This window comes from Panthera onca, chromosome C1 (assembly GCF_046562875.1).
Source record: "Panthera onca isolate mPanOnc1 chromosome C1, mPanOnc1 haplotype 2, whole genome shotgun sequence".
Taxonomy (NCBI): domain Eukaryota; kingdom Metazoa; phylum Chordata; class Mammalia; order Carnivora; family Felidae; genus Panthera; species Panthera onca.
The window spans coordinates 27,943,390-27,956,712 of NC_138346.1; the positions used below are offsets into that span (position 1 = coordinate 27,943,390).

The window sequence follows — 13,323 nt, forward strand, 5'->3', positions numbered from 1 at the left end:
ACTTAACCAACTGAGTCACTCAGGCACCTCCCCCAAAAATTTCTTTTTAAGATAAGTATCCTTTCAAATTTTTGCTTTCAGTAACTTTCTATTGTAGGTTAAATTATTTTGACTTATATATTTTCATACCAGTATGAATTATTCTTTTTAATTCTTCAGTTCCTCACAAATGTTATTGCTACTTTGGCAACCACCTTCTATGACAAATTGTAAACACTAAAACTCAAATTACTTCTCAAATTATCTAATCTTTAATCTGAAGGCCCAGGGAGACATTTATTATTTTAGAGTGAATCATTTCCAAGACGAAACACCCTTGTTGCCTCCCAGATTCTAAGATCTAAACAAATCATTAATTCAATAAAATGCAAAACAAAATTACAAATTAAAGGATAAGAGCATTTTTTTCTTGAATCTAAGTCAGTTTTATAATACAAACAATAAGAGCCTTTCACTTAGCTAATGATGATCATTTTTTAAGTGATAATAAATAAGTAACTTTCCCTAAGAAGTAATTTTATTTCCAGGTTGGCTAGCACTTAATAAATCTGACCAATCACCAGATAGTCTTAACATGAGAAAAAATGAAACTATAGGGCACAGATGAGGCTCAGTCAGTTAAGCATCCAATTCTTGATTTCAGCTCAGGCCATGATCTCAGGGTTGTGAGATGGAGCTCAGTGTGATGAGCGCTAAGCTTGCTGAAGATTCTCCTTCCCTCTCTGCCCCTCCCCTGCTCTCATGCTCTCTTTCTCAAAAAAAAAAAAAAAAAAAAAAAAAAATTGTATATAAGAAATAAATGAAACTACATATTCCATAAATTCTTCAGCTGAATTGTCTAACAAACATCTTATCTTATAAATTTATCAACAATAGAAATTGAATGATGATAAAAACAAATAGTTATTAACAAATGGAGTATACAGTCCCAATAAAAACTCCAACAGGAAAGAAATTGCCAAACCAATTCAAAAATCTATATGGAAATGCCAAGGAAATACGTTTGTCACGTTAATAATATTGCTACCTTCCGGGGCGCCTGGGTGGCTCAGTCAGTTGAGCGTCCGACTTCGACTTGGGTCATGATCTCACCGCTCCTGGGTGTGAGCCCCGCGTCAGGTTCTGTCCAGCTCTGTCCGGCTCTGTCGGGCTCTGTGCTGACAGCTCAGAGCCTGGAGCCTGCTTTGGATTCTATGTCTCCCTCTGCCTCTAACCCACTCACAGTCTGTCTCTGTCTCTCTCAAAAATAAATAAACATTAAAAATATTAAATAATAATAATAATAATGCTACCTTCCTATCCATGGAAATGGTATAATTCTCCAGTTACATCTTCTTTAACATCTCTCAGCAATATTTAATAGTTTTCAATTTATAAGTATTAAATATTTTTGTCAAATTATCACTTTCATATTTACTGATGCTACTGTGCTTTTGTTATTTTTATTTCTATTTCTAAATGCTTTTATCTAATTTATAGTAATAGAATTAACTTTTGTTTATTGATTTTACACCCTCCAATCTTGCTAAACTCCTTTATTAGTTCTAGGAACTTTTTTGTAGTTTCCATAGAATTTCAGCATAGATGATTAAGTCTCTCTGAGTCCAGTTTTATTCACATTCTTTCTTTTACTTGCCTTATTGCTCTGGCTAAAACCATTTCTAGAACATTAACTACACGTGGTGACAGCACATATTTTTGCCTTGCTTCTAATCTTCAGGAAAGTATTTAATCTTGCACCATTAAATAGGATACTAGCTATGTGGGTTTTTATAGATGTCCTTTATCATATTGAGGAAGTTCCTTCCTGTTCTTATTTACTGAGCTTTTGCATTTTTGTTTTTGTTTTTCCTCATAAATGATATGGGGTTTTGACAATTACTATCTCTGTGTTTCATGAGGTGACCATATTCTACTTTTCAGCTTTTATTTTTGGCTGTTAATATGATGGATTAAATTGATTGATTTTTAAATGCTAACACAACCTTATGTTCTTGGGTTAAATGTCATTTATTTAGTCATGAGGTATTATATAAAATACCAGAAGAAAGTGTTTTCCTCTGAAAATGTTGACACCAAACGATTTTTTTTAACTTAGTAACTTCAAAGAAATGTTATTGCAATATGACTATATTAGACATTTTGGCCTGCTGTAACATAATAACAGAGATAGTTTGCTTATACACAACACAGAAATTTATTGCTCACAGTTTTGGAGGCTGGGAGGTCTAAGATCAAATCCCAACAGATTCAGTGTCTGGGGAGAGCTCCCTTTTTTGGTTCATAGATAGCACCTTCTCATTGTGTCCTCACATGGCCAAAAGGGCAAGGGAACTCTTTGGGATTTGGGATTTCCTTTATAAAGGCACTAATCCACTAATACCATTCATGAGGGCTCTGCCTTTATAACCTAATCACCTTCCAAAGATCCCACTCCCAAATGCCATTGCACTGAGGATTTGATTTCAACATATGAATTTAGGAGGGGGCACAAACTTTAAGGCTATAGCAACGACAATGGCCATCCTACAGCTTTATCCATGATGTATAATACCTTGTATAATATGGCTGGAAGAGAATTCTCAACTCTCTTAATTAACTATGTCCAGAATCTTCCCTTTTCTATTATATCTGCTTTAGGCTTACCAAAGAAGGTAAATGAAAATTAAAAGCAAAACAGAAAACTTTTGAAGTTAAAATTAACTTTTAAGTTTGCTTCCATGAAATATATTTCTATGGTGTTGATAATAGCCTAGTCAGTTAACTCAAAATATAAATGCATAAAATATTTTCTTTAAATGGGAATTCTTGGCTAAAGAATCTGAATGCCTAGACTAACCCTTCAATCACCACTAAAAAAAAGAAAAAGCAAAACATATTTTCCTGCACATCAATGAGTAATATCACCACATAACCTTTAGAGATAAAAACTAATATACACCATATACAGAAGCATGTATGGGAGGTTAAGAGTAACATAAGTTAGGGATCATGCAATGTTACTACTTTTAACCCCAAATTATGATTTAGCAGATACTGATGCAGCTTTATACAGGGAATATCTACAGAGAACTAGCTGTTTTAAAAATGAAAGTGATTCCCTTCTGAATGGTAGAAAAGAAGGCAGACAACTTCTTTTGATGGAAGGAATACAATGGTAAAAAATAGATGACACCCACGCAAATTGCCTTATCAAGGCTGTGAAAAAACTTCTTTAATTTTTTAATTAAGTTTATTTATTTATTTTGAGAGAGAGAAAGAGCAAGTGGGGTAGGGGCACGGCAGGGGGTGGGGGGTGGGGGGGTGGTAGAGAGAGAATCCCAAGCAGGCTGTACAATGTCAGCACAGAGACCAATGCAGGGCTCAAACTCAAACCATGAGATCATGACCTGAGCCAAAATCAAGAGTGGGATGCTTAACCAACTGAGCCACCCAGGCACCCCAAAGAAACTTTAATAATAGTGAAACTTATCTTCTTTACTTTTCCATTGTTTCTTTCCCTGACTAAATTTCCTTAACATGGAAGGATGCCCTCAGCCAGCTATGTAAGCCAGCATCTGGTCCTACACTCTACCCTTGTCAAGCACCTTAACCCAGTTTACATGGCACTAAATGGCAATGTTAAGTGGATAAGAACCCTCTTCCTACTTCTCCATTGCTTCAGCAGCCTCTGGGGAGCCAGTTAGGGAAAACCACTTTAAAGGAGGCTATGACTAAATATGCTTAGTAGAAAGAGAAAGGGAGAGATGCACAAGCAAAGGAGAAAATCGTTGTGAGTAATTGCAATATGGTGATAAGATCTCTATTCTGTTCATACTTCCTGTGTGGGGTTGTTCACTATAAATTGGTAGCCTCAATGCATAAAGCTACCCCATACCTAAGACAGAATACTGGGAATGGAACAGAGGAAAGCCAGTTCATTTGAGAGGGTGGGTATGATGCTGCTGATCATCCCTCTCTTTTCTGGACTTGGAGATAAAGTTTTCAGTTTGCCTTTTCTTTGATTCTGGTACTGTCTTAAGAAAACAACAGCTGAGTGTCAACATGGTCCCATGTCTTTGGGAGAAAAGGGAGGGTGGTTGTATGGACAGTGCCTTCACTTATAGGCACCATAGCAACAGTTTTGTTTGAAAGTAGAAGTTACTCAGGAGTGCATTCAGGGCTGCCTAGGGGGCGTCCAACTCTTGATTTTTGCCTCAGGTCATGATCTCAGGGTTGTGGGATCGAGCTCCAACTTGGGTTCTGAGCTGGGTGTGCAGTCTGCTTAAGATTCTCCCTCTCTCCCTCTCTCTGCCCCTCTCCCCTACTCAAACTCTCTCTCTCTCTAAAATAATAATAATAAAAAAAGAAAGTAGAAGTTACTCATAAAAGAATTTCCTTTATTTTCCCTGCAATGGGTAGAAGGGTAAAATAAAATTTGGAAACCATGGGTTTGATTCATATATATCTGAGTTTGCTGAATCAGTTGGTAAAGGAGGCTTATCGATACTGTATTTGTAGGGAAGTCTGAGGAGCTCCCTTGGAAAGAACTCATCCATGAGCAAAGAAGTAACTGGCCTAGGAAGAAAACTGAGTTTATTTGCCAGAGGTGAGAAACTATTACAAAGTCATTCCTAGCTATGGTACTGGGAATTGCCTTACGTGACCTAAAGGGACTTCTGTCTGAATCCAGTAGAGAGCAAAGATGCTGTGAGTGAAAAGGAAACAGACTTCCATTAAAAACTCTCTCGGGCACCATATTGCCGGCAGCCATGCCAGAGTATCCTACTAACAGAATGTGGTGGACCCAGGAAAGAGCATAATGACTGACTGAGGAACTCAGAAAGCCTGGGTGCCCACAAGGAATCTCAGAAATGATTGGTAGAGGTGGGAGACTTTAAGAACATCCGTTCTGAGCAAGATGAATTGAATTATTATTTAAATTAATCTATTATAAAAATAGAGAAGGCAGGACCTCTGACTATAGATGCAAGTAGGTGGGAGGCATGACTGTGGGCATCTATGGAAATCCTCTCCTGCTTGCCTTCATTTCCCAGGGAAGATTAGAAATTAGGTCATCATCTGAGAGGGGGTTGTGGTGCTGGAGGAATAAGGAGAGAATAATGAAATCGTCACTTAGGAGAAAAGGAGAATGAATCTATCAGGAAAATGTATGTCAGGAAAATGTAGTCTGATTTCTGGGTAGCACTAAGGGCTCACATGAGGCTAGTGAGCATGAATGAAAAGTTAACCTACCAGCAGGTTGTGAGTGTTTCCACCAGCTCTGGGTTCCTCTGTACCCCTGCTGAGAAAAGGGTTGAAGTGAAGGGCAGAGGCGGTTCCAAAAGTACATGGAGCTCAGGGACCTCTCTTCACACCTAGTAGGATTCCACAGTAGGTCACCTTGTTTGCAAGCATCAGTTCAACACTTCCAGAGTAATAGCATGGCCAGTCTCTACAATTCTGTCGGTTCGTCTTAGTATGACTGTTATCTCTCCAGCTCTTGTATCTGAGTTCAAAGTAAGAGGAAGGAAAAATGCACGTGGCAAAAAAAATGCCTGTCTGCCAGGGCGCCTGGGTGGCTCAGTCGGTTAAGCGTCCGACTTCAACTGGGGTCACGATCTCGCGGTCTGTGAGTTCGAGCCGCGCGTCGGGCTCTGGGCTGATGGCTCGGAGCCTGGAGCCTGCTTCCAATTCTGTGTCTCTCTCTCTCTCTCTCTCTGCCCCTCCCCCGTTCATGTCTGTCTCTCTCTCTCTCAAAAATAAATAAACATTAAAAAAAAAATGCCTGTCTACCAATAAGGGGGAAAAGTAGGTACTTAATGAAAAAAAATCTCATGAGAGTCCCTGGATGAAATAAGTGGCCTACAGGGAATGAATAGGCAGTCTTAGGGAAAAGCCTCTTTGACACCATGAATTATAAGAGTCTCACCAAGGACAGGAAAATCTTCCAGGGCATCCTTTTTATTAGCACCTGCTGCTAAGACATACAGGAAAGAGAATAATACTCAGGGCCAATGGTCTCCAACAACAGAGTTACTGTGATTTATCAAGATGGAAGAGAAACAGCCAACTACAGGAACAACTAATGGGGGCACAGGAAAGGACTGACCTTTCCTCCTTCCATGTGGATCACTAATGCTGTGGACACAGAACATGTTAGGTCCAGGTTTTCTCTTGTGCACCTGGAGCAGGATGAATAGGGCTTCCAAAGACAGGCTGTTGACATGTGTGGTAAGGGCAGAATAAACACTAAATGCCTACTGTTTTGATTACGTTAGTAAAGTCTCACCCAAATTTGAGAGTTGCTTGAAAATCTGTGAGCAACCCCAGGGGGATAAGAATAGATGGCAGAAGAGAAAAACATAAACTCTGAAAAATAACTTTTAAAAAATTATGGGAAAAATATATAGCAGAAACCAAACCTATTCAATTATGATTGTGTGCAACCCCAGCGAAATTCTGAGGAGGAAAAATAACAGGGAATGAATATAACCCACAAAAGAGATAGAGAATCCACTATAACAGCAGCAACACCCTATGTGATAAGGGTGGAATTTGCCATAAACATGCCATTTGGAGAAAATTGAAAAGAACATTAAATCTATGAAAAAAGGGATGATAGATAATTAAATAAAAGAATGAGATGAGTGGGATTGTAGATACACCAAAAAAGAAAAGAAAAAAAAAAAAAAAACACAAATGTGTATTTCTCAAAGGAGGGAGTTAAAAAGTAGAACTTAACTACCTGCCTCATACAAATGCTGCATTTAAAGCCCCAAAGGATGGAAGTCAAAGAATGAAAAAATATGCTTGGCAAATGCTAAGGAAATCAAAGCCCAACTCACCAGGACAATGTCAGGTAAGTTCGAGCTCAAGGGGGAAAAAAGTTAAATGAGGGGGAAAAAAAGTCATTGAAAATGATAAAAAAAAAAAAGAGCAATTCACAATGACAATGCACCAGTCAGACATAATAGTGGACAAAAGGGAAAAAAATGCCATAGTGAATATCAAAATAAATCTCGGGGTAGTAGGAGACAATACCTCTCACTTATTAGCCTGTAGCAAATCAAGTAGGAAAAGATTTATGAAAGGTGTAGAAAATCTGAATATGATTATCCTGGCTAGTTTAAGTTGAACACAAAGAACATACTGTTTTTGAAGGATATGAGAAAGGGAAACTGACCCCTCAGTTTCTGACATCATTTTTAGGAAGGCTCCATCTCTGCTGTTTTTCTGCTAGGCCCCATTTATTCATGTTCTACATTTCACCTTGATTCTGAATAAACCATAAAAATGATTTCCCCCTCCAAGGGGGAAACAAGAAAGTTAATCTGAGTTTCATCCTGGGTCCCCAACACCGGATCCAACTGGATCCCAAACATGGGATCTTTAGCTTAAAACTTTAGGACTTCAGCTTCAAACAAACCTTGGCCCATGCTGGCATCAATAGCCCCTACCTTCAGTGATTTATGAAATAGCACCTACTACTCACTTGTCACTTGCCTTTGATCGGACATTACCCTGGATTCCTGAAGGATCACATACCCTAGACCCCTTTCCAATATAAACTCCAAACCCCAAGCGATGACAAGACTTACTCTCCTTTTTTTTTCTGAGTCTCCCAGACACTCCATGTACTAATATCTATCACTTACCCTATTCAATAAACTCTGCTTTCACTTCCTTCTGGCTCATCTTTGATTTTTATCCTACGGAAGCCAAGGTCCTCGGGGTCCTTGGACGGGCCCACCTACTTCAGATCCACAGGGTTTAGAGAAAAAAATGATCATACACTGAATCAAAAGAAAAAAGTCACTGAATTCAAAAGGTAGAAATATGAGAAATTGTGTTCTCAGATACAAGGCAATAAAATGAACAAAATATTTTAAGAATCATTAGAAACAAACTCGAATTTAGAAAATAATCTCTGAACATTGAGGTCAAGAAAAAAAATACAAAATTCAGGATTTTTATAATATGTACTAAAAACCACTTGTACTTGATAGTCTTAAATCTTGCTTGATAAATAAGAAATAATAAAAATATATAAACTATTGATCTCAAAAAATTAAGAAAAATCACAAGTAAATCTATGGAAAGTAAAAGCAAATCGTAAACATAAAAAAAGCAAATTGTAAAGGATACATAAAAATAAGTAACTTTAAAATAAAAAAAGAATTAGGACAGATATATAAAACGAACATTTTGTGTCTGAAAACAGAAAGAAAAAAAAGTAGCAAAATACAATGATCACCAGCCAGCCACATGAAGTAAAAAAGAGTAAAAGCCAAAGTATACTAAATAAAAAAAGTAATGGGAAATAACCAAATACATGGGGAATATTAAAAAATAATAATAAAAGTAGCATGCAAATTGCAAAGCAAATGAATTTTACCATTTGGATAATACAAATTATTTCTAAGAATCAATAGTGGTAGGAATCAACTTTAATGAAGCCCATTAGAGTTGACTCACTGTTCCTTACCAAAAAAAATCTAAAGCCCCAAATTGTTTCAAAGAGGAATTTTCCTAAGCCTTCAAGAAACACTATATGGCCATACAGTTTAAACATTTTAAGTGGTAAAAAGTAAAAGAAATCTCCCAATGTTTTATAAAGCCAGAATAACACAGACACCCAAAGCTGAAAATTACCACAAAGACAGAAACCTATAGGTAAATCACATTTATGAACATAGAGCAAATCTGAATAAAGTATTAGGAGATATCTCTTAGCAGTATTTTGGAACTAGAATGTACCATGATGAGGATGAACAAATTCCGAGAATACAAATAAAGTTTATTTTGTTAAGAAATATTTTCATTTAATTCAATTCAATAGCTAAATGTGGGGGCGCCTGGGTGGCTAGGTTGGTTAAGCGACCTACTTCAACTCAGGTCATGATCTCGCGGTCCGCTAGATGGAGCCCCGCGTCAGGCTCTGGGCTGATGGCTCGGAGCCTGGAGCCTGCTTCGGATTCTGGGTCTCCCTCTTTCTCTGCCCCTCCCCGATTCATGCTCTGTCTCTCTCTGTCTCAAAAATAAATAAACGTTAAAAAAAATAGCTAAATATGTACTCAGAAAACATGAACAAATTTAGAAATAAAATGTTTCATGTCTCTTAATTACAAAAGTAATGCATAAGAATCAATAGACCTCTTCAAGACAAGCAAGTACTCTTCAAGTTATTGCAGGAAAAATATCCATTAAATTCCTATAGCAACGTAGCATAAAACTCTCGGCAAAGTAGATGGCCGGGTCCACCGCCTGAGGTTCTGCTGATTGGAACACCACATCTCTATGGTTTTTTTAAGGGCCATTCTTTTAAAAACCTCTTTTTAAAACCCACGTATAAATCAGGAATCAAGCAAACATTTTCATTTTAATGACTCCTATTCAACAACATACTGGAAGTTGTAGTTAGTGCCAAGGGCAAAAAAGGCATCAAGGTTGACAAAGTTATGCGGAAAACATTCATGGTTGGGTTTGTTTTCAACATCTGAAACAGGGCTGAGACGGACTCTGGAAGTCGGCCTCACATGCAAGCAGGCAGAAGGAGCGCCTTCCTTTTGAAATGTGGTTCCTGTCATCACAAATACTGAGCTAGTGTTGAGGAACAGTCAGTAACTAGATAAGAGAGTGTTGGGACATCTGCAGTGGGCACCTGTGCCTTACCCATCAGGGACTACAATCAGGCAGGGGAGGCACTGTCCTCAGGGGAAAAATGTAAAAGGACACCAAAAACCTCAGAAAGCAACATAAAAAATATGAATGTGAAAATCCACAGTAAACAAAACAGCAAGTTTCAAATGAAGGCTATGTCCAACAAAGGACTCCTGTGACACTTCACTCACCTCACCCCATCCCAGTTCTGTTGGATGAGAAGGTTCTGGGAATGTAGGAACACAAGGAGGAGAGTTCCTGCAGTCAGAGTCTGAAGGTATGGAATGTGATGCCCAAACATGGCTTGAAGGTGTTGCCCAACTGCTGCTGGTTCTCTTGATTAGAGGAGGGGCCCATTTTGGGGGGTTCAGGCCTCTGAAGAGAAACGATGCCCGGCTAGTGACGGTATCGTGAGGGAGCATCAATGAGACTTTTTCTGGTGATATGTGGCAAAAATTTTTTAAACTAAACACTGGAGCCAACTGCCGTTGTCAGGGTGAAGAAACTTTCCTGTGGAGGAGTGTCAGGAACAAGAAAACAGGGGAATGAGTATCTCTTCTCCAGTCTTCAAATCCCCTCTGGTAATTCCAGTTAATGAGCCCAGGCTGGGAGCCATCTGACAAAGTAGAAAAATGGCCCCAGATCCAGCAACATAAATCAGAGTATAGAAAGGTAGGTTTGGAGCGCAGAATCGGTAATTTAATGACAAACACTATGAGCTTGGCAGTGATCAGTGGAAGGTGGGGATAGGAACAGGGCACTGTTCCAAACTGAGGCCTTTCAGATAATGTGTTTTTCTGCTTACTCTCATGTACTTCTGCCAACGGCTGTGAGAAGATGTTTCAGGAAAACAGACCTGAGCCTGACAAGCAGTCTGGGACTCGCCCAGCTGAAGCAGCCAAACTCCGTTGAACCCACAGACTTATGAGTAAGGAAAATAAATTTCTTTTGGTCATAAACCATTTTGTGACAGTCTGTTACACTTCAAAAGTCAACTAAAATGCTCAGTCTCTTATCTATAAAATGGGCTTAACGATTACACTTACTTTTCAGGCTTAGTGGGACATCTGCTAAAACAATCTAATACAAAAGAGGGCATGAGGGGCATCTGGGTGGCTCAGTAGGTTAAGTGGCCAGCTTCATCTCAGGTCATGAATTCACAGCTCGTGAGTTTGAGCCCCCCATCCCCACATCGGGCTCTCTGCTGTCAGCGTGCAGCCCACCTTGGATCCTCTGTCTCTCTGTCTCTCTCTCTCTCTCTCTCTGCCCCTCCCCTGCTTGCACTCCTCTCTCTCAAAAATAAATGAACATTTTTTTAAAAAAAGGGGGACATGAATTACAGAAATAGAATAAGTAGCTCACAAAATGCAAGGGAGCCTCATTTTCAGGCTTTGGGCCATCTCCTTGCTTGTTCTTTTTTCTTTCCTTTTTTTATTGTGGCAAAATACACATATCATAAAATTTACCGTCTTAATAGTTTGTAAGCATACAGTTCAGTGGTAGTAAATACATTCACGATGTTGGATAAATTACTCAATCTCCCTCAACATCACCATCTCTTTTCTCAGAAGCTTAGTTTTCTGATCTGCAATTAGTGTGCAGATACACAAAGCTTTATGAAATCTAAAACAACACACATGGAAGGCGTTATTGAGCACAGCTTCAAAATTTAGACTTATTAACAAGAAGAAAATTTTTAAAGAAAGATCCATGTCTCAGTTTTAGCAAATGTAGTTGTTGTCTCACTCTATTTAACTGAGCATTGTTTTCCAAGCAGTTTTCTGCTTAAATAAGCCTTTCTTCTTCAGGGCAGAGGCATTTAATAACTTCATTTAGCAGCTGCCTTCTCATTTCCAACTTTGACCCCTGCATTTGTATTATTTTACCCCATTCAGTATGGATAGTAATTTTCTGAAGTGTCTTCTTTTCCTGAGATTAATTTGAATCTGTGTAAACCTGTCACATCTATGTTCAGTTGTTAATATTACAAAACAAAGCTCTGAATAACAACAGAATACTTTATATGTGGGATTAAAAGCACTTTTTATATTTCACCTTTTGCTCAAAACTGACACAAAATAATATTATCCACAAATGAAATGAAGGCTTTCAGCAGCTTAAAGGATGTTTCATGAATATGAATTATGTTCTTCCATTGTTATCATAGATACTGGTGATTTGGGGCAAAAACACAACTTGTTCTTGCATAATCATCCCATATACTTTACATAAATGAGTTGATTAGGTTTTATAGAATTATGTAGTTTTGTTTTGTATCAACTTTAATAGCACTTAAAGAAGCAAACGCTGCAACAGCATTATAAAAGGTCTAAACACTAAAATTTCCATAAAATCACCAAAAAAGACACAAAAATAGACACATAGATCAATGGAACAAGATAGAGAGCTCAGAAATAAACCCATACTTATATGGCCAATTAATCTACAACAAAGAAAGCAAGAGTATACAATGGGGAAACAGCAGTCTCTCCAACAAACGGTGCTGGAAAAACTGGACTACTTTCTCTTTTTTGTCTTTCTCTTTTTCTTTCTGTCTTTCTGTCTTTCTTTCTGTCTTTCTTCTCAGTATAGTTAACATGCAGTATTCTATTAGTTTCAGGTTTACAATATAGTATTTCAACAATGCTGTACTGAAACTCGGCCACTTTCTTGCACCATACACAAAAATAAACTCAAAATGGATTAAAGACCTAAATTTGAGACCTGAAACCATAAATCCCCTAGAAGAAAACATAGGCAGTAATCTCTTATTCATTGGCTTTAACAACATTATTTATGGATATGTCTCCTTAGGCAAGGGAAACAAAAGCAAAAGTAAACTATTTGGACTACAGTAAAATAAAAAATCTCTTGCACAGTAAAGGAAATCATCAACAAAACAAAAAGGCAACCTACTGAATGAGAGAAGATATTTGCAAATGATATATCTGATAATGGGTTAATGTCCAAAATATATAAAAAACCTATACAACTCAACACCAAAAAAAATAAAATAAAATAAAATCCAATTGAAAACTGGAGAGAGGCCCTGAATAAATATTTTTCCAAAGAATACATACAGATAGCTGATTGACACATGAAAAGATGCTCAATATCACTAAATACCAAGAAAATGCACATCAAAACCACAAGATATCTTCACTTCACACCAGTTAGAATGGCTAATATGAAAAAAACAGGAAATAACAAATGTTGGCAAGGATGCAAAGAAAGGGTAACCCTGATAGTGGGAATATAAATTGATGAAAATACTGTGGAGAACAATATGGAGGTTCTTCAAAAATTAAAAATAAAAATATCATATGATTTAATAATTCCACTATTGGGTATTTATCCAAAGAAAATAAAAACACTAATTCAAAAAGATATATGCACCCCTGCATTTTTTACAATAGCATTTACTGCATTATTTACAATAGCCAAGACATGGAAGCAACCCAAATATCCATCAATAGATAACTAGATAAAGAAGATGTGTTATATATGTGATATATAATGGAATATTACTCAGCTATAAAAAGGAATGAGGTCTTGCCATATGTAACAAATGGATAGATCTGGGGGTGGGGGGCAGAGACCTAAGTGAAATACATCAGAGAAAGGCAAATACCATATGATTTCACTTATATGTGGAATCTAAACTACAAAACAAAGAAACAA

General features: G+C 37.6%; 1 long non-coding RNA gene across 1 annotated transcript in view; it reads left to right on the plus strand.

Moving 5' to 3' along the window:
* LOC132671889 (uncharacterized) overlaps positions 1 to 13,323 on the plus strand; it is a 43,718-nt gene that overhangs the window by 21,549 nt on the left and 8,846 nt on the right. Inside the window, exons 5-6 of the long non-coding RNA XR_013557036.2 lie at positions 4,501 to 4,588; positions 10,480 to 10,570. This is a non-coding gene — a long non-coding RNA (uncharacterized LOC132671889). The remainder of the gene's footprint in view (positions 1 to 4,500; positions 4,589 to 10,479; positions 10,571 to 13,323) is intronic.